Raw genomic sequence first — 19,303 nt, 5'->3', positions numbered from 1 at the left:
TTCCTCCCTCCTACGGAGGGATCATTATCCCTTCTGATGACTAGCATACCTCTGGTATGATTTTCTTTACTGTAGGCTGGCTTTGCTTGTTCCACAATTTCACATAAGTAGAATCATAGCTCTTTATCTGCCTTCCTTCACTTGGCATAGTTTTAACTTTCGTCCATGATGCTGAGTATATAAATAGGTTTTTCTTTTTAATTGCTGAGAAGTATTACACATATGGGTATACCACAAATTGTTCATCTTCCCAACTTGATGATAGACATTTGGGTTGTTTTCAGGTTTTGGATACCTGAGTAAATCTGCTAGGAGCATCTGTTTGAAAGTCTTTGTGTGAACACATGTATTCATTTCTCTTGGGTAGATATGGAGGCACGGTGTTATGCCTGGATTGCTGGGTATAGTGATGTGGTTAAACTGCTTTCTAAATGAGCGTACCATTTTGCACTCCCACATGCAGTATGTGAGACTTCCAGGTACTCTGCATCCACGTCGTATTGCTTATTTTCTTAATTTTAGCCTTTCTAGGGTGTATATTATATCACTGAGGTTTTACTTGGCATTTCTTTGATGTCAAGTAAAGATGCATTTCCCTGATGTCAAATAAAGATAAACATTTTTCAGACACTTATTGACCATTTTATGCATTCTTATTTTAAGAGATTGCAAATATTTTGCTAATTTTCATTATGATTTCCCATGATTGATAGATGGATGTAGTTGTTTTATTATATTGTAAGAATTCTACATATAATCTGAGTACCTTATTTTGTCTGATAAGTATATTATAAACCCTTTCTGTCAATGGCTTGCATTTTCATTTTCTGAAGACTTCTTTGAGGAACAGAAGTTTTACATTTGATTCAAATCCAATTTATTTATTTATTTTGTTGTGTAGTTTTGTTATTGGTGTCATAACTGAGATATCTTCATGTACTGAAAGTTGAGTATATTTTCTCATATGTTTTCTTTTATATGTTTTGTAGTTTTAGCCCTTTGGTCAACTTCTGCTACATTTTGTCAAAAACCAATTGCCCATTGATGTGTGAGTCTCTTTCTGGATTCTTTATTGTTTTCTACGGTTTACATGGACATTATGCAATACTACCCAAAAATCCCTAGGGAAGATGCAGTAACATGTATAATGATTTGTGGGTGTCCCCACTTCATAGTGATGGTGTCTCATGAAATTGGTCCACCTGACATCTCAGAAATCTACCGGGTCACTCAGCAGTCAGTCACCTCCCCTGGAGTGGCTGTGAAGGTTTTGCATTATCCAGAATAGACTGTAAAGTTTATTTCTATCCCCCATAATGACTTATATCTAACTTAGTATGATCAGTTTTGTTAAATTCATTCTTTCATTGTATTTTGAAAAGGGTCAGAGGGTATTAGCATTATAAAAAGCAGTGTCTCTTCAGTTAACACATAAGGGAGTAGAGCAAATTCTGACTGCCTCTTACCGGTGCCGTGAACTGAGGAAGTTATATACCCCACTAAGCCTCAATAGGTATAAAGTAGGGACAATAGCAATATGCATGATTTAATATCTATTATTGTCTCATCATATCTACTCCACAGCAAAATATCATATATTAAGCACTTAGTATATATTAGTGACATATAATGATACCTAACATTAAGAATTTCAGTTAATGTTTATTATCAGTATTTTTATTCTATCACAACTCAAACATTTTGTCTTTTTGAAAAACCTTCAAGTGGGTCGGTATATAGCTTCTGTGAGATATACATGGAGAGAGGACTCGGATATACCATTTACAGATGCTCACTGAGCCATCTTTAACAGAATCCCTTCATATGCTTTCAGACATATGAAATCTACTCAGTGCTTAAAACTTCTTAATTTGTTCTGCATTGAAAATCAAATTTAGACTTCAAAGTGAGAACGCAACACTCATGAGGAAAAATCAGTACTTACATGCTCAGAGTTCAGCAAAACCAGGTTTCGTATCACGAGGTAGATCAACTTAGTGGTAACATCGGGAAATCTGTGCCACTCAGCATTGCACTTTAAATTAATAACAGCATCTGAAGGTAATGACTCATAGCGTTTCAAATAAATGCGTGCCATTTTCTTGAGTAATTTGCTGATACACGGGACATGGCTAGCAGATTTGCATGCCTTTGGTGTGAAAGGCAGTGGGATCCATAATTCACGTGAACATAAATTATTAAAAGAAACCATTATTATAAAAATATATTCATGAATCAGACAAAGAGATCACTTTTCCATGGGAAAGATAAACATTTCTATTGATTCCAGCATTTGTTGTGAATTTACATAAACTATAAACTGATCACTGTTTTTATACGATTGTCTAGATTCGCATGTATTTTCAGCTAGCAGTCTAGTTATTTTGTGGGGATTAGTAAGTCTTATGCTTAATTAACACTGTCTTTGATCTTTTGAGCAGTAGCTTGACATCACAGAAATATGTGATAATTTCAGTGCCTTTAATTCCTGGGAAAATCACCTAAGAGCTTATTATAATAGGTAAACTAAGTAAAATAAGGAATGTAGCCTGAAAATAAATTTAAGAGACCTATTGATTGTACAACAGATGCCCACTGCTTCCTCAGCTGAAGCTCATGTTATCAACTGATAATATTGGCATTCTTGTTCATAAATCAATCTCCCAGGAGTTTGGTTATAATGAATCATTTTCCCTAAACTTGATCACCTCTGAATAAGCAACAGAGCTGCAGTAGGCACCTGGGTGGCTCAGTCAGTTAAGCATTTGCCTTCGGCTCAGGTCATGATCCCAGAGTCCTGGGATCGAGTCCCACATCGGGCTTCCTGCTCAGTGGGGAACCTGCTTCTGCCTCTACCCCCTTTCAAGCGCTCTCTGTCTTAAATAAAATCTTAAAAAACAAAGCAAAAACCAGAGCGATAAATCTGTTTTGCTGCTGTAGTGGAGCCACAGGCCACCATACTCAGTTCAGTCCCCTGTCGGATTGCTGCTGCCTAGGTCATGCTGGCTTTCTGTTCTCCACAGACCTGCATGGTCTTTAGCAGCATACGCCCATGAGAGTTCCTTTCTGTGGAGACACTCCTGTGCCTGATGTATTCCAGGTTGTCCCTTGAGGGGCCCTACTTATATTGTTAAAAACCAGATATAAATTTACCTGCAGTGAGAGTTTCGGGTTTGACACCCTCAACCAAACACTCTTGAGAAGAAGACCTGTTATCTTGATTTTCCTTATGTATCTCGTTAGTGTCTAGAATTTATTCTTCTGCAATTCCTTAAGTGGTTGGCTATTTATTGAACACACACCTTTGCTCAGGAAAGGGATTTGGAGAAGGACAAATACTTTTTAGTTTACTGTGTTATTTATCATGCCTGAATGGCATTACAGAAACAGAAGTATTTTTTCCTTATACCCAAATAGGGATTTTCAATGCCAGTGTGTGTTGACAGGACAGGACTGCTTTGGAGGTAACAAGGGAACCCAGTGAGGGTCAGCATGTGGAATTTAAAAAAAAAAAAGAAAAGAAAAAGAAAAAGAAAACCCAGCCCACCTCATTATTTAGTGTGTTCAGTAATGAGTTTTCCAGCTCTGGGATGGCTTGAAGATATGTTCCCATGGCACTGTTACTTACCATGTTCTCTAAGTAGGGGGAAGGCTGGTTCATGTCTGCTTTTTCTAGAAAGGCAACCTGGTACGCACTGGTCCCACTGATAGAGAAATAAACTGGCAAAACTTAAAGAAGAACATGGCAACTTACCACATACTTAGGTCTGTATTTCTGGCTCTAAGGTTGAAGGGTTTATTTGCCATTTGGGACAGCATGTCTGGATTGCTGTGGGTCTAGGCACAAGCACAGAGTGACATGGACTGTCACAAACACTCCCTGTTTTAGTCATTCAGCAGATACTTACTGAATGTCCACCCTGGGCCAGATCATCTACTTAGTCCCGAGAATACGTGGGGGCTGAGCAGGAAAACCACCTCTGACTGAGTCAGAAAGCATCTATTCTAGTGATGAAGGCAGACAGGAAAGGGATCATGGGGTGAAGAGACACAACGCACTTCCCTGACAGACTTTTTAGTTAGGTGGGTGTTCCAGGAAGGGAAGAATTCTCTGAGTGGGTGACATTTAAGTAGAGAGAATCTTAAACACATTTACTAAGGGCACATTTACTTAATATCAAACCCAAACCCTATACTCAGGCATGTGAGGGGGCCCCTCACCGTCTAATTCCTGCTTCTCCTCTGCACTTCTTGTCACTGACTCCCAAGTTTTCAGATTTTCTTTGATTTCTTCACAGAGCACTTTATAGTGATCTCTGTTTAGTACTCTTAATTCCATTTTATGTTTTAATGGGGTACCAAGAATTGTCATTAAAAAAAAATCGTCATCATTAATAAAGAACACTGCATAATGCATACCTATGCATGCAGAAAAAGTAAGAAGGAGATCGTGTTTGTTTGGGTAACTCACTCAGGAGTCCATTCTAGGCAGATGCACCACTCTGTGTGCGTGAGCGTGAGCGTGTGCACGTGCGCATGAGCGTGCGTGTGTTGGTGTTATTTGGAAGCCATGAGCTCATAGCCTTAACTTTCTCACTTTGGGAGAGGGTGAGAACAACTTTTAAGAAGGCGGAGGGTGACGTATGGGAAACCAGCTCTGAGCTCTGAGTGTCAGGTAGAGTAAGAGCCAGTACCCAGCGGGCCCCAGTCTTTCAGGGTTTCTCACAGTGGGAGTCTGCTGCTTGCTCAGGTAGAAGCCCAGTCCCTGGTCGTGGTCAGACTGTTGTGGCTTCGAGTCTGTGGTTGCTCACACCTCACACCTCCACTGCCCTGTTGACAGGAGCACGGCAAGGTGAAGGACTCATCTGACTTTTCTCCTGCTGTGACTTGTTAATGACAAATATACTTCTGTTTATGTCCCTTTGGCAAGGACTATGTCTGTGGCCCTTCCTAGAGGCAAAAAGATGGCAGGGGACTGTCACCTGGCTACTGCCAGTCCTTCCAGTGACAACTTTATACTATGGGGATAGATGTTTGACTTTTCATGTCCGTTTAGCCATCCAGCAGCACGAGATAATCTGTTTGCACTCTTCTTCCCAAAGGAAATATTCTTGCCCATCTCCAAGGGAGACAAGCCAGTGTTCCAGCCAGTCAGTATGTGTACTGCCAAGTCCAGACCTCAGTCCTGTCTGCAGACAATTTTTAGAAAGCTATGGTCCCACAGACAAGTCATGTGTGCCTCCCTCACACCAGCAATGACATGAATCAGGTGCAGGATAACTGCAGCACAATCACAGTCTCCAGTGCAGGTGGATGCAGGGTGATAGAATCAGCTGTCCATGGCATTTAAGAATGAATGCTGAGGAGGTTCCGTAGAGCCCGTGTGGCTGATGGTGGACAGTTCTTCAATTAAATCTAATTCTACTCCCCCTGGGTAACTCTCCTATCCATTTTCCGTGCGCTGTGGAGCTTCCATCCTAGTTGAATAGAATCAATCAAACATTATTCAAAGATCTACAGCACGTCAATTACTGGTAAATGCTAAGAAGAACAGCATCAATGGGTATGGGGGGTTGTCCCTTTAGATAGGATGGCCTGATGGTTTCAGGTAGCATTTGAATAAAGACCTGGGGGAACCAAGAAACATAGAACCAGAGATGAAGTGATGCTGGGGATGAGCATTCTCATAGAGGAGCCAGCCTTATAGTGGCTGAGATCCAGCCATGAGTCCTCTGTCCCTGGAAGGGAAAGAATGGGGACAAAGAGTCACAGGAAGTGAAGTCCCAGAAGCAAGAAGGGGGCATATCATGTGAGGCCGTGCTTACTACTCTAGGGACTCTGGATTTTACTCTGAGTGAGACGGGAATGCATTGGGAAGTTTGGAGTTAAAGAAAGACATGATCAACTTGCTGTACTCCACTAGGTGCTGGATGGAGATGGGAAGTAGAAGCAAAAGCAGCTGACATAATCTGACATGGTCCGGGGTGGTCACCAACAAGCTGCCCTGGGCACCAACCCATCTGGATTTGGAGTGTTTGATCATAAAATCACTTTCTGATTCTAAATTTCAGTGAATAACCACATCTCTGGTTATACAGGGATTCATATTACTTTTGTTTTCAACTTACAGATGAGTTAATGAAGATTTAGCAAACAAAAACCTTAAAGAATTGCTTAAACAGATGTGTGATGAATCATTGCAATGCCATGAATTCTGAAAGAGGTCTCAGATATCATTTACTTTGTTTATTGAATGCACTCATTTCATATTTTCACACAAAAAATGTGAACCCTGGGGTAGTTTCAATTTTAGCACAGCTAAGATGGGTGAGAGCTAATCTTTGAACTAAGTTTTACTAATTGGTACATGTGAGAAAAAAGGTAATTGAATTGATGGAAGTAAGAATATATAGCTGTAGAAAAAGATTGCAATGAATATTTTCTGTCACTTTTTAATGTTTATTTTCCCCGATTTAAATTAAAACAATAATTAATTTACAAATAGTAAAATTCCCCTTTTTTAGTGCAGGACTCAGTAAGTTTTGGCAAATGTGTACAGGCTTGCAACTACCACCATGATAAAGATTTTATACAGTTCCATCACCCTCAAACATTTTCCTCTGCCCTCTCATAGCGAACCGTTCTCCCAGCTCACAGTCCTGGGCAATTGCTGATCTGTTTTCTGTCTCTAAAGCTTGTCTTTGCAAGAATGTCATATAAATGGAATAATACAGTATATGATTTGTGGGTTTGTCTATTTTTCTTTCCAGTTTATTAGTCATTGCTTTGTTATTTTAAACTTCTGTTTTAAGATCCAATTATGTGTGAGGTTTTTTTAAAATAAAGACCTTTTTAAGGGCATTAAAAAAAAATGTTTCCAGTTTGTATTAAAATTCTAATTTGTAAAAAAAATTCTAATTAGTTAACGTGTAGTGTAATCTTGGTTTCAGGAGTAGAACTCAGTGCTTCATCACTTACATACAACACATCGTGCTCATCACAAGTGCCTTCCTTAATACACATCACCCATCTATCCCATCCCCCAACCTCCACCCCTCCATCAACCTTCAGTTTGTATTCTTTTTCTTTTTTTTTTTGTGCTTTCTCTTTTCTTATTTATTTATTTATTTTTAAAATTTATTTTCAGCATAACAGTATTCATTATTTTTGCACCACACCCAGTGCTCCATGCAATCCGCGCCCCCTCTAATACCCACCACCTGTTCCCCCAACCTCCCACCCCTGCCCCTTCAAATCACTCAGACAGTTTTTCAGAGTTCATAGTCTCTCATGGTTCACCTCCCCTTCCAATTTCCCCCAACTCCCTTCTCCTCTCTAACTCCCCATGTCCTCCATGCTATTTGTTATGCTCCACAAATAAGTGAAACCATATGATAATTGACTCTCTCTGCTTGACTTATTTCACTCAGTATAATCTCTTCCAGTCCCGTCCATGTTGCTATAATAATTGGGTATTCGTCCTTTCTGATGGAGGCACAATACTCCATAGTGTATATGGACCACATCTTTCTTATCCATTCATCTGTTGAAGGGCATCTTGGTTCTTTCCACAGTTTGGCAACCGTGGCCATTGCTATTATAAACATTGGGGTACCGATGGCCCTTATTTTCACTACATCTGTATCTTTGGAGTAGATACCCAGTAGTGCAATTGCAGGGTCTTTGATATCAGCCACAGCAACTTCTTTCAAGATATGTCTCCAAAGGCAAAGGGAACAGAAGCGAAAATAAACTTTTGGGACTTCATCAAAATCAAAAGCTTCTGCACAGCAAAGGAAACAGTCAAGAAAACAAAGAGACAATCTATGGAATGGGAGAAGATATTTGCAAATGACAGTACAGACAAAAGGTTGATAACCAGTATCTATCAAGAACTCCTCAAACCCAACACACACAAAACAGATACTCATATCAAAAAATGGGCAGAAGATATGAACAGACACTTCTCCAATGAAGACGTACAAATGGCTATCAGACACATGAAAAAATGTTCATCATCACTAGCCATCAGGGAGATTCAAATTAAAACCACATTGAGATATCACCTCACACCAGTTAGAACGGCCAAAATCAGCAAGACAGGAAACAACATGTGTTGGAGGGGATGTTGAGAAAGGGGAACCCTCTTACACCGTTTGTGGGAATGCAAGTTGGTGCAGCCTCTTTGGAGATCAGTTTGTTTTCTATAGTCAAGAGTCTTTCTTATGGTTTGCCTTCCTCTCTCTTTTTTTCTTTCCCTTATCATCATCGGTTTTGTTTCTTAAATTTCACATATGATTGAAATCATATGGTATTTGTTTTTCTCTAACTTATTTCGCTCAGCATAATAATCTCTAGCTCCATCCATGCCATTGCTTTTTTAAGAAGAGTTTTGTTTATTTTTATTTTTTACAAACAAAAGTTTGTATTTACAAAACTATTTACAAAAATTACAATAGGTACAGACAGCACAAATTGAGACAATTTCTTCCTTTTACTGTGATAGAAGCTACCAGCCTTCACTTTCAAATGAGAATTTTGTTATTTTGAGATATGACACACATTCAGTGATCCACTGCTCTGAATTAAAATGCTTTTCTAAATAATTCCAGGGGCTAATTGTGATATGTACGTGGGTCATTCCCTCAGCTTTTATTTCCCGAACTACCAAGTACAAATCCAACACAACTGGAATGTAACAGGATAGAGCAGCACTGAAATGAGTAATTTTTTTCCAACAGTAAATTTTAATTATTCTTTAAATATTAACTCAGTGGTTTTGATTTGAAACCATGATTTTTTGTTTTAAAAAGAAAGTACAGGGGCACCTGGGTGGCTCAGTCTGTTAAGTGTCAGCCTTCAGCTCAGGTTGTGATCTCAGGGTTCTGAGATCAAGCCCCACATCCAGCTCCCTGCTCAGCAGGGAATCTGCTTCTCCTTCTACTCCTAGCTCACTATCTCTGTCTCCCCCTCAAATAAATAAATAAACAAAATCTTAAAAAAATAAAAAAAGAAGGTCCAGTGATTCTTAATGGGCTGCATAATTCCACTATAGCCATCATTACCTGGCTATTTTTTTTTTTTTACAGGCTTACAATTTTTTAAGAAACATAATTCCACTGTTTCCAATTCTGTTTTGTTTGTTTATTTTTGAGAGGAAGTGAGGTAGGAGAAGCGGAAGAAAGAGAGAGAGAATCCTAAGCAGACCCCATGCCCAGCATGTAGCCCAAAGCCAGGTTCAATCTCACAACCCTGAGCTCATGACCTGAGCTGAAATCAAAAGTCTGATGGTCAACCAATTGAGACACCCAGGTATCCCTTATCATATTCAATTCTGTATGAATTTGGTTTCTTATGTTTTTTGATCAGAATCAGTCCTACTGCTTGAGGAGTCTGTTGACATGACTTCTCCATCATCTTCATTTTCCTTATTATGCCCCAGAGGTCCCAACAAGATGTGATTTGGTGGCAGTGTAGTCACTGACATGTCATTTGACTGCCATGAGTTTTGTGGAGCAAAATCTGGCAATCTGGCAATCTGGACATCTGGCAATCTGCCTGCTGCAGGTCCATCCCCTGGTTAATGACTGTCTACACCATTAGTGGAAGGATTGTTCACTTGATCCAATAATCCACTTCTCATCTCTAAATCAGTTGGATATGGTATATGTAGGTCCCCTGGGACCCAAGTCAGTGGAGAACACAGTTTCACTTGCACTAACCCTATGTGAATGCTTAATTAGGTCTTCAGAGGAGATGGTACCTTTTCTTGCTTTTTCTTTTGAGTCGAGTTTTTCTTTTGCTTAGTAAACACTCTAGCTAGTATTTGTTCTGCTTCCTTTAGGGGTTTTGTAGTTGCTGAATATCACCTTCTCTCTTCTCCACTTTCTTTTCTACAACTTACATTTCATGACGGACATTTCCCCAATCGAGTGCCAATTTCATCAGTTCTTGAAATTTCCCGTCTCTGGATTTCAGTGACTCCAGTAGCTGGTTTTCCTCATCAGAGACAACAACTTTTGGATTCTTGGCATTTCTCTAAGTTCTCTCTCTCTCTCTCTTTTTTTTTTTTTTAATATTTTATTTATTTGACAGAGAAAGATCACAAGTAGGAAGAGAGGTAGGCAGAGAGAGAGGGGGAAGCAGGCTCCCTCCCCACTGAGCAGAAAGTCCCATGTGGGGCTTAATCCCAGGACCCTGAGATCATGACCTGAGCCGAAGGCAGAGGCTTAACCCACTGAGCCACCCAGGTGCCCCTCTCTAAGTTCTCTTGACAAGACCTTCAGGGCTTCCAGTGTAAACAGAAGCCCCTCTGGCATGCTGTCACCACAGGCTGTCCCAAAGCTGCCTCCTGGCCACTCCTTCTCTTTGTCTCCACTCCAAGTCTGCTGCTCTGCTCCCTACAGGCCTATAGCTGGAGACTTAGAGCAGTTTTAAATTCACTGCAAGAGCTGAGTGGAAGGGACAGGGAATTCCCACGTAATCCCAGCTTCCCAAACACGCACAACTTCTTTCACTATAACACTTCACACCAAAGTGCTACCCTTGTTACAATCAATAAACCTACACATCACTATCCCCCAAAGTCCATAATTTACATTAGGACTCACTCTTGGTCTTGTATGTACTATGGGTTTGGACAAATGTTTATTGTATCCACCATAATAATATCATAGAGAACATTTTCACTGCCCTAGAAATCATCTGTGCTCTGACTGCTCCCTCCTCTCCTTCTCTCCCAAGCTGGGGTAGCCACTGATCTTTATATTGTTTCCAGAGCTTTGCCTTTTCTACAGACTCCTGTAGTTGGAGTTTCATGGTATGCAATTGTTTTAGGTTGGCTTCCATCACTTAAAAATGTCCATTTGAGGTTGCTCCATGTCTTGCCATGACTTGATATCTCATGTCTTTCTATTGCTTAATAATACTCTGCGGTCTGGATGCACCATGGTTTTTTTCTCATTTCACCTTCTGACAGACATCTGGGTTCCTTCTTATGAACAAAGCTGCTGTAAACATCTATAGGTAGGTAGGTTTCTGTGTGCATATATGCTTTTAACTCATTTGGAGTCTATCAAGAGCATGGTTATTGGATCGTATAATGCGAGTATGCTCTGTTATAAGAAACTGGCAATCTGTTTTCCAAAGTGGCCGTGTTATTTTGCATTCTCTCTAACAATGAATGACAGCTCCATTGTTCTATTCTCACCAGCATTTGGTGTTTTGAGTGTTTTGAATTTGGTCATTCTAAAAGGTATGGAATGATATCTCACTGCTATTTTAAATTTACAATTTCTGAATGACCTAGGACTTAAAGCATCTGTCATAGCTTTTGTATATTAACCTTGTATCCTGTAACCTTGTTATAATTACTTATTAGTTCTAGAAGCTTTTTTTTTTCTTTTTTTGGTTGATTCTTTTGGATTTTTTACATAGGTAATTATATCCTCTGAGAACAAAGACATTTTTATTTATTCCTTCGCAATCTGTCTATATTTTATTTCATTTTCTTGTTTTCTTGCTTCAGTTATGACTTCCAGTATGATGCTGAAAAGGAATGCGGAGAGGGGAAATCCTAGTTTTGCAAGCTTCAACTTTCACATCATTAAGGATGACATTCACTGTAGCTTATCTGTAGCCGTTCTGTATTTATTAAAGGAAGTTCCCCTGGACTCCTACTTTGCTTAGAGGTTTTGCTTTTTTTGTTTGTTTGTTTTTGTTTTTTATGAATGGGTTTTGGATTTTGTCAAATGTTTTTCCTGCATATATAGATATGATCCTGTGATGACTTACATTCATTAATTTTCAAATGTTAAAACAAGCTTGCATACTTGCGATAAATCCCATTTGGCTGTGATTTATAATTCTTTTTAGACATTGTAGGATTTTTTTGTTTTTGTTTTGTTTTGTTTTTGTTTTGTCCTTTTTGTTTGAGGAATTTGTATCTGTGTTCATGAGAGATGTAAGTCTGTGGCTTCCTTTTCCAGTAATGTTTCTTTCTGGTTTTCTTATCTAGGTAATGCTGTCCTCATACAGTGAGTTAAAGATATTCCTCTGCTTCTATCTTCTAGAAAAGACTATGGCATATTGGTATAACTTCCTTCTTAAATGTGTGGTAAGATTCATCAGTGAATCCCCATGGGCCAGGTACTCCAGTTTTTTTTTGTTTTTTGTTTTTTGTTTTTTTTTAATAACACCTGTTCAAATTGTCTATTTCTTCTGTGTGAGTTCTGGCAGATTTTGTCTTGCAAGCAATTTCATCTGTGTTATCAAACTTGTGGGCATAGAAGTGTTTATAATATTCCTTTGCTATCATTTTCATGCCCATATGAATTATATTGATGCATTTTCTCTTATTTCTGATATTAGTAATTGTGTCCCTCTGCCCCCCGTTTTATTCCTTAGCTAGCTAGCTTGTCAATTTTATCGATCTTTTCCAAAAATGACTTTTGGGTTTTGTTGATTTTCTCTATTGATTTCCCGTTTTCAGTTTCATTGATTTCTGCTCTAATTGTTATTATTTTTTGAGCTTACATTGGATTTAATTTGTTCTCTTTTTCTCAAGTTGCTTAAGGTGAAAGCTTAGATTTTTGGTTGTCTTCCTTACTTCCAAACATATGCATTCAATCGTTCAAGCTTTCTTCCACTGTTGGTACTGTATTCTACACATTTCGAAAAGTTGTATTTTGTTTTCATTTTAGTTTAAAAAAAAAGCTTTAATCTTGCTTAGGATGTCTTCTTTAACCCATGTGTTATGTAGAAGGGTGTGGTTTAATCTCCACGTAGTTAGGAGATTCTAATGTGGTCTGACAGCAGACATGGAGTGATTTTTATCCTTGTGTGTTTTATGGCCCAGAATGTGGTCTATCTTAGTGAATGTCCCTGGGGCCGAGGAGTGTGTATTTGCTAATGTTGGATGGAGTGGCAGTTGCTACCCAGGGTACCTAGCTGAACAATGCTGCTGTTGAGGTCAACCCTGACCTTGCTTTCTGCTTCTGGGTCTGTCCACGTCTGACAGAATAGAGTTAAAGTCTCATGCATAATAGTGCAATCTTTTATTTTTTTCTTGCAGTTTTAGCAATTTTTGCCTCACCTATTTTTATGCTCTACTGTTAGGCACACACATATTAAGGATTATTATATATTTTTGGAGGCTTGACTCCTTTAACATTATGTAATGCCCCTCTTTATTAGTGTTAACCTTTCTGTGAAGTCTGCTCCATGTAAAATTAATATACCTACTCCTATTTTCTCTTGTTTAGTGTCAGCATAGTATATCTCTCTCCAACCTTTTACTTTTAATTTATATGTGTTTATACTTAAAGTGGGTTTCTTGTAGACCAATTTATAGTTCGGTCTTATTTTTTCATCCAGTCTGATGGTCTCTGTATTTCAGTCAGGGTACATAGACCATGGCCATATAAAGTGATTGTTGATATAGTTGGATTGACATCTACCATGTTTGTTACCGTTTTCCATTCTTCGCACTTTGTCTTTGTTCCTATATTTGTCTTCCGCTTTTTTTTTTTTTTGCTCTTTGTAATTTTAATTCAGCATTTTATACGGTTAGCTTTTCCCCCTTTCATAGCAGTTATACTTCTTTCGTAACTATTGTCAGCAGTTGCTCTAGACTTTGCATGTACATTTACGACTAACACAAATCTGCTTTCAAATAACAGCAAACTGCTTCTTGGGTAGTGCAAATACCTTACAAGAACAAAAGAATCCTAATCTGTCCCTCCCATTTCTTGTATAACTGCTATCAGTTTCACCTAGCTACTTTAAAGTAATCCACTTTCAACTTACTTAGGAAGAAAACAGGACTGTTATAAAATGTCTACACACCCTTATTTTGTCTCTAAACATTTTACTTGTAGACCCCCAAAATTGCACAGAGGATTATAACGTTTTACCCTTTACCCCCCACCACCCCGTCCCTGCTTGGCTCAGAGATACTAATGGGCAATGATTTTGAAAATTCTTTTCTTAAATATTCTTAAACACTGAGTACTGGTAAATATGAATAAAAGCTCACTGATGTTTTGGCTTGAATTAACTAAAATATTTAAATTTATTAAAAATTCCCAGGAGACCCATTTGTTTTCTAAATAAAAATTTGTAGAACTTAAGCAAATCTTGGAACACTCTCAATTTAACCAGGCAAGTTTGGTTTTAGGGTGCTTTCATTCTTTCTGATTTCCTGTCTTAAAATTGTAAGTGGGTGAGGTGCTACACAACAGAGAGTGTCATTCAGGGAGACTACAAGGTGCATGGCGCCTCCCGTATTTACGTAGTGTGGTGGCCTCGTGTGGGAAATTACATGAGTGTATGCACTGAACAGCTGTTCCATTAATTCTGTCTTCCCCTTAACTATAGTCGGTGTTGTGAGAGTAAACGGAAGAGAAAGTGTTGGAAAATCATTGTGGATGGTGTTCTCTTTGTATGCATTGGAATCCTACAAAAAGACAGAATGTTTCACTAAATAAGTTTGGAGTTTGTCTTCAATCTTTTATTTATTTCTCTCATCTTTCCCAGGCAATCCTCAGCAAGATGAATGGTGTTGATTTAATTATCTTTTAAGCTGCCCTAGACCATAACGGCATGCTTCCTTATGTCTGTGAGTGAATGATTGAACAGTTCTATTACTGAAACTATTAGATTTGGAGAGTTTATTGATTTGAAGTCTTGGAACAAGAATGGTCAATACGCTGGTTTGGTACGTTAGCTCATTTAGATTCAAAAATTCCTAGAGATAGTGGAGACGGAGCTTCTGCTTTTGAATTAAAGATTACAATGGCTAAGCAATTTTAAAAAGCCTCAGCTTTCCCTTCATGGACTTCAGAAGATGATGTTAGAAGATCAATCTATGCATGTGATTACAAACGCACATCAGCCTATGACATCAACTCTGTGAAATGAGTATGTCTAGTCTGATACAGTCTGGGTCTTGAGAAATGGTGCCTTATGGTAATTGATTCCTTCACTTGAATCATCCTGGTAATATTTTACTCGGCCTAATAAAATTGGTGTATTTTCTGGTTAGATTTAAAATTGATCATCCAACCACCATTAGTGGAAAGATTTGATGAATTTTTAAAAAATCAATCAACACATTGAATTTCTACAAAAAAAGCAGGGAACTATTGTCAGAATCATCTGGCTTTTGCTGAAAATCAGGTTATATTTACAAGTTATTTTGAGGGATTTAAAGGAGAATTAAATTGGAATTGCTTATTTCCATCCAACATGGAAACGACTCTCAGCTTGGCAGCACTGGACTCCTGGCCCTTGTTTTTAGGAAATGTACCAAGTCAAACCAAGTGGCGATGGGGCAGAATGGAATGCACAGCTGGAAAAGGCCCAAGTAGGATGAGTGTTATCAGTCTTTAATTTATGGAGCTCTGGCAGTCTGAATTCCTCTAAGTCCTGGACAAAATTTTAGGCATTTTAACAGTGCCTACATGCCAATAGGCAGACACAAACATGTAGGCTGGTTAGTGTATAAGCTTGCAAATCTGCCACGACTTCAGAGACCACCTTAGGAGCTGGTTAAGCATGCAAGTGCAATGGGCAGAATTGTTCTGATGTACGGATATTCTAACATAGGATTGGAGGGGTCAAGTAAGGGCTCTGTGCTGGTGTTGGTTATTTTCAATAACTTGGGAAACTCCTAATTATAAGGAGGGTTGTGGGCTTTTTGTCAGAAATTTAAACCTCTCCAAGAAAAATAGGATTATTTCATTTGCAATGAGTATCTTTGATAAGAGGTTGCACATAGGGATTTGCCACACACAACTGTGATATTGTCTAGGAAATAAGCTGCCTAGAGATGAAGACACAATTTCTCTACCTGCTATTGACTCAAGGCTTTATGGTTGATAAAATCAGTCAAATCTGATACCAAATGTTGTCTCTGAATGCGTGTTGAATAGGACCTGCATCAGGAGACACATGTGAGAGCAAATGGTGTTACTTTGATGTGTCTGTGTAAGGAAATCTGAGGGGAGGATGTGAATGGGATTTTTAGGGCAGAGGAAAAAGTGACCCAAATGGAGTCTTGATAGGTCCTGGCTGTCACATCAAAAATCTCCTGTTTCCTTGTTTCTTGAGCTGGTTTACCCAGACTTGCGTCATCATTTCATGTGCCCCGTCTCTTCCCCAATGTACTGTTTCAAGGCTGAGTTCATGGTTTTTGAGATGATCTCAAAATATGATATTCTCTTAACCGTGACCTGACATTCCTAACAGAGGAAGGAGAAGAAGAACCAAAAACAAGAGAAATCTTTTGCTGACCTTGGGGACCTTCTTGTGGGAAGACTAGAGAAGTAGATGCGTAGTAATTGGAGGGGAGGCAGCAGTAATCTCAGCTCAAGTGCCAGTGTTCTACAGAATGCAAGATAACCAAAGCCCCCTGAGACAGGTGTGGGTTGGTTTGACTTTGTTACCTGTTTCAGTTCTCTCTTTGTTTACTCCCAGAGTGATAGGATTTATCAATTCCTAAGCAAATGCTGCATTAGGAAGAATGCATTTAATTTAAATGAATAACTGATATACTTAAAACTTCATAAACGGTGGCACGAAATCCACTAACTTTGGATTTCTGAACAATTCTTTTCAGATTGAACAGAAGCTCATTTGTCAAGATCTTTCTTCACAGTATAAATGAATGCTCCTGATAGAATTCAAGAGGTATGATTATAAAAGCTTCTTGACAGCTAGTACTGCCAGGGAGGCCTACCCATGCTGATGTTTAGGGATGTTGCTGGGGTAGGGATGCTGTGCTGTACCCAACACATTCAGAACACATGCTATATTGGAGAAAAATGTTTCTGTATGTAATTTGTGCAAGGATATCACAAATCTTTTAATTAATGAGATTATAGACAAATAAAGGAATGCAGGTAGACATACAGACATAAATATCCATCACTAATTCTATTTTTTTAAAAAAAGATGTATTTATTCATTTTGAGAGAGAACAGTGGGGGAAGGGGAAGAGGCAGAGGGAGAGAATCTCAGGCAGACCCTGGGCTAAGTGTGGAGCTCAACTCGTGGCTTGATCCCACACCCCCTGAGATCATGACCTGAGTCAAAATCAAGAGTCGGATACTCAACTAACTAAGCCACCCATGAGACTCCACTAATTCTATCTTTTGTGAAAACTAAGGAATTTGCCAGGTAATTTTGCTGTCCAGTGTTTAAAGCTCTTTCTGTTGCATTCTAGATGTTTATGCTCTTGGGTTCCAGTTTTGATTCTTTTATAGATTGTTACTAGTTTAAAAAGAATCCATTCTTGTATAAAGATCTATGCTGGGACAAGTGTTTGGTGTAATTCTGAAGGATTGAAGAACCTACTCCATTTTTAGTGGAATTCTGTCTTCTTCTGCACTAATGGTCATTACATAACCACATGGGATTATGTGTATACAACATCAAGAAATGTATGGCCGTTCTCTGCTCTTCCCCGTTCGACAGACAGCCCATCTTCAGGTGCAGTGCCAGCCACATGCCCAAGACACGATGGTGAAGGTTGGAGTGAATGGATTTGGCTGTATTGGGTGCCTGGTCACCAGGGCTGCTTTTAACTCTGGTAAAGTAGATATTGTCGCCATCAATGACCCTTTCATTGATCTCAACTACATGGTCTACATGTTCCAGTATGACCCTACCCACAGTAAATTCCACGGCACAGTCAAGGCTGAGAATGGGAAGCTTGTTATCAATGGGAAGTCCATCCCCATCTTCCAGGAGCGAGATCCCGCCAACATCAAATGGGGCGATGCTGGTGCTGAGTATGTTGTGGAGTCCACTGGGGTCTTCACCACCATGGAGAAGGCTGGGGCTCACTTGAAGGGCGGGACCAAGAGGGTCATCATCTCTGCTCCTTCTGCTGATGCCCCCACGTTCTGATGGGTGTGAACCATGAGAAGTATGACAACTCCTTCAAGATTGTCAGCAAGGCCTCCTGTACCACCAACTGCTTGGCTCCTCTGGCCAAGGTCATCCATGACAACTTTGGCATTGTGGAGGGACTCATGACCACCGTCCATGCCATCACTGCCACCCAGAAGACTGTGGACGGCCCCTCTGGGAAGCTGTAGCATGACAGCCGAGGGGCTGCCCAGAACATCATCCCTGCTTCCACTGGTGCGGCCAAGGCTGTAGGCAAGGTCATCCCTGAGCTGCATGGGAAGCTTACTGGCATAGCCTTCCGTGTCCCCACCCCCAACGTGTCTGTTGTGGATCTGACCTGCCGCCTGGAGAAAGCTGCCAAATATAATGACATCAAGAATGTGGTGAAGCAGGCATCAGAGGGCCCCCTTAAGGGCATCCTGGGGTATACTGAGGGCCAGGTTGTCTCCTGTGACTTCAACAGTGACACCTACTCCTCTACCTTCGATGCTGGGGTTGACATTGCTCTCAATGACCACTTTGTCAAGCTCATTTCCTGGTATGACAATGAATTTGGCTACAACAACCGGGTGGTGGACCTTATGGTCCACATGGCCTCCAAGGAATAAGAGCCCCCTGAACCACCAGCCCCAGCCAGAGCAAGAGGAAGAGAGAGGCCCTCAGCTGCTGGGGAATCCCTGCCCCAACTTATCCCCCAAAACACTGAGAATCTCCCAACCTCCACTATTTCCATCCCAGACCCCCTGAAGAAGGGGAGGGGCTTGGGGAGCCCTACCTTGTCATGTACCATCAATAAAGTATACTGTATCCAGCCAAAAAAAAAAAAAAAAAAAAAGAAATGTATTGCCTAAAAAAGACAGTAAATCCCAATCTCTTGAGCAGGAAGAGGCTAACATTTTTTGAGCCTACATTATGGACAAATTATGGTTTTTTTCAGTCGATGTCCAAATAGAGAAACAGAAGCCATGTTAGATATAACAAGTGGAAGGAGATTTAATGTAGGAAATCAATTACTAAAAGTTTAGAAGGTCTGCAGAGCAGAGGTGTGTATGAAGTTATTGCCCGTAACCTGGAGAGCTGGTTCCCCCATGGCTGCTGTAGGAACCACATTTCTGCCCCTGAGCAGAAACCCTTCTGATGCAGTCCAGCTGGTGCTACATGCTTCCCAGGGGAGTAAAACTTCTAAACCCACAAGGTCCTTCATCCTGGCCCTGTGGATGGCACCTGTGGTAGTCAGAAATGTAATGTGGTGCCCCTGGTAAGAGCCCTTTCTCTTCAATGTGGGTGGACCTGTGCACATGAAGGATATTACACACATGTGAGGTTACATTATATGGCAAAGGCGAAGGGATTTTTTTCCTGAAGTAATCATAGACCTGAACCAATAGAT

At 39.9% G+C, this 19,303-nt stretch overlaps 2 pseudogenes; one reads left to right on the top strand and one right to left on the bottom strand.

Annotated features, from left to right (window-relative positions):
* Nucleotides 1-9,352: 9,352 nt before the first annotated feature.
* Nucleotides 9,353-16,134, bottom strand: LOC132018737 (mediator of RNA polymerase II transcription subunit 4-like; annotated as a pseudogene).
* Nucleotides 16,135-17,443: 1,309 nt separating this feature from the next.
* Nucleotides 17,444-18,752, top strand: LOC132017526 (glyceraldehyde-3-phosphate dehydrogenase-like; annotated as a pseudogene).
* Nucleotides 18,753-19,303: the final 551 nt, after the last annotated feature.

The sequence above is a fragment of the Mustela nigripes genome, chromosome 5 (assembly GCF_022355385.1).
Source record: "Mustela nigripes isolate SB6536 chromosome 5, MUSNIG.SB6536, whole genome shotgun sequence".
Lineage (NCBI taxonomy): Eukaryota > Metazoa > Chordata > Mammalia > Carnivora > Mustelidae > Mustela > Mustela nigripes.
Note: the sequence above shows the minus strand (reverse complement) of the source record. Positions and strands in the feature narration are given on the sequence as shown.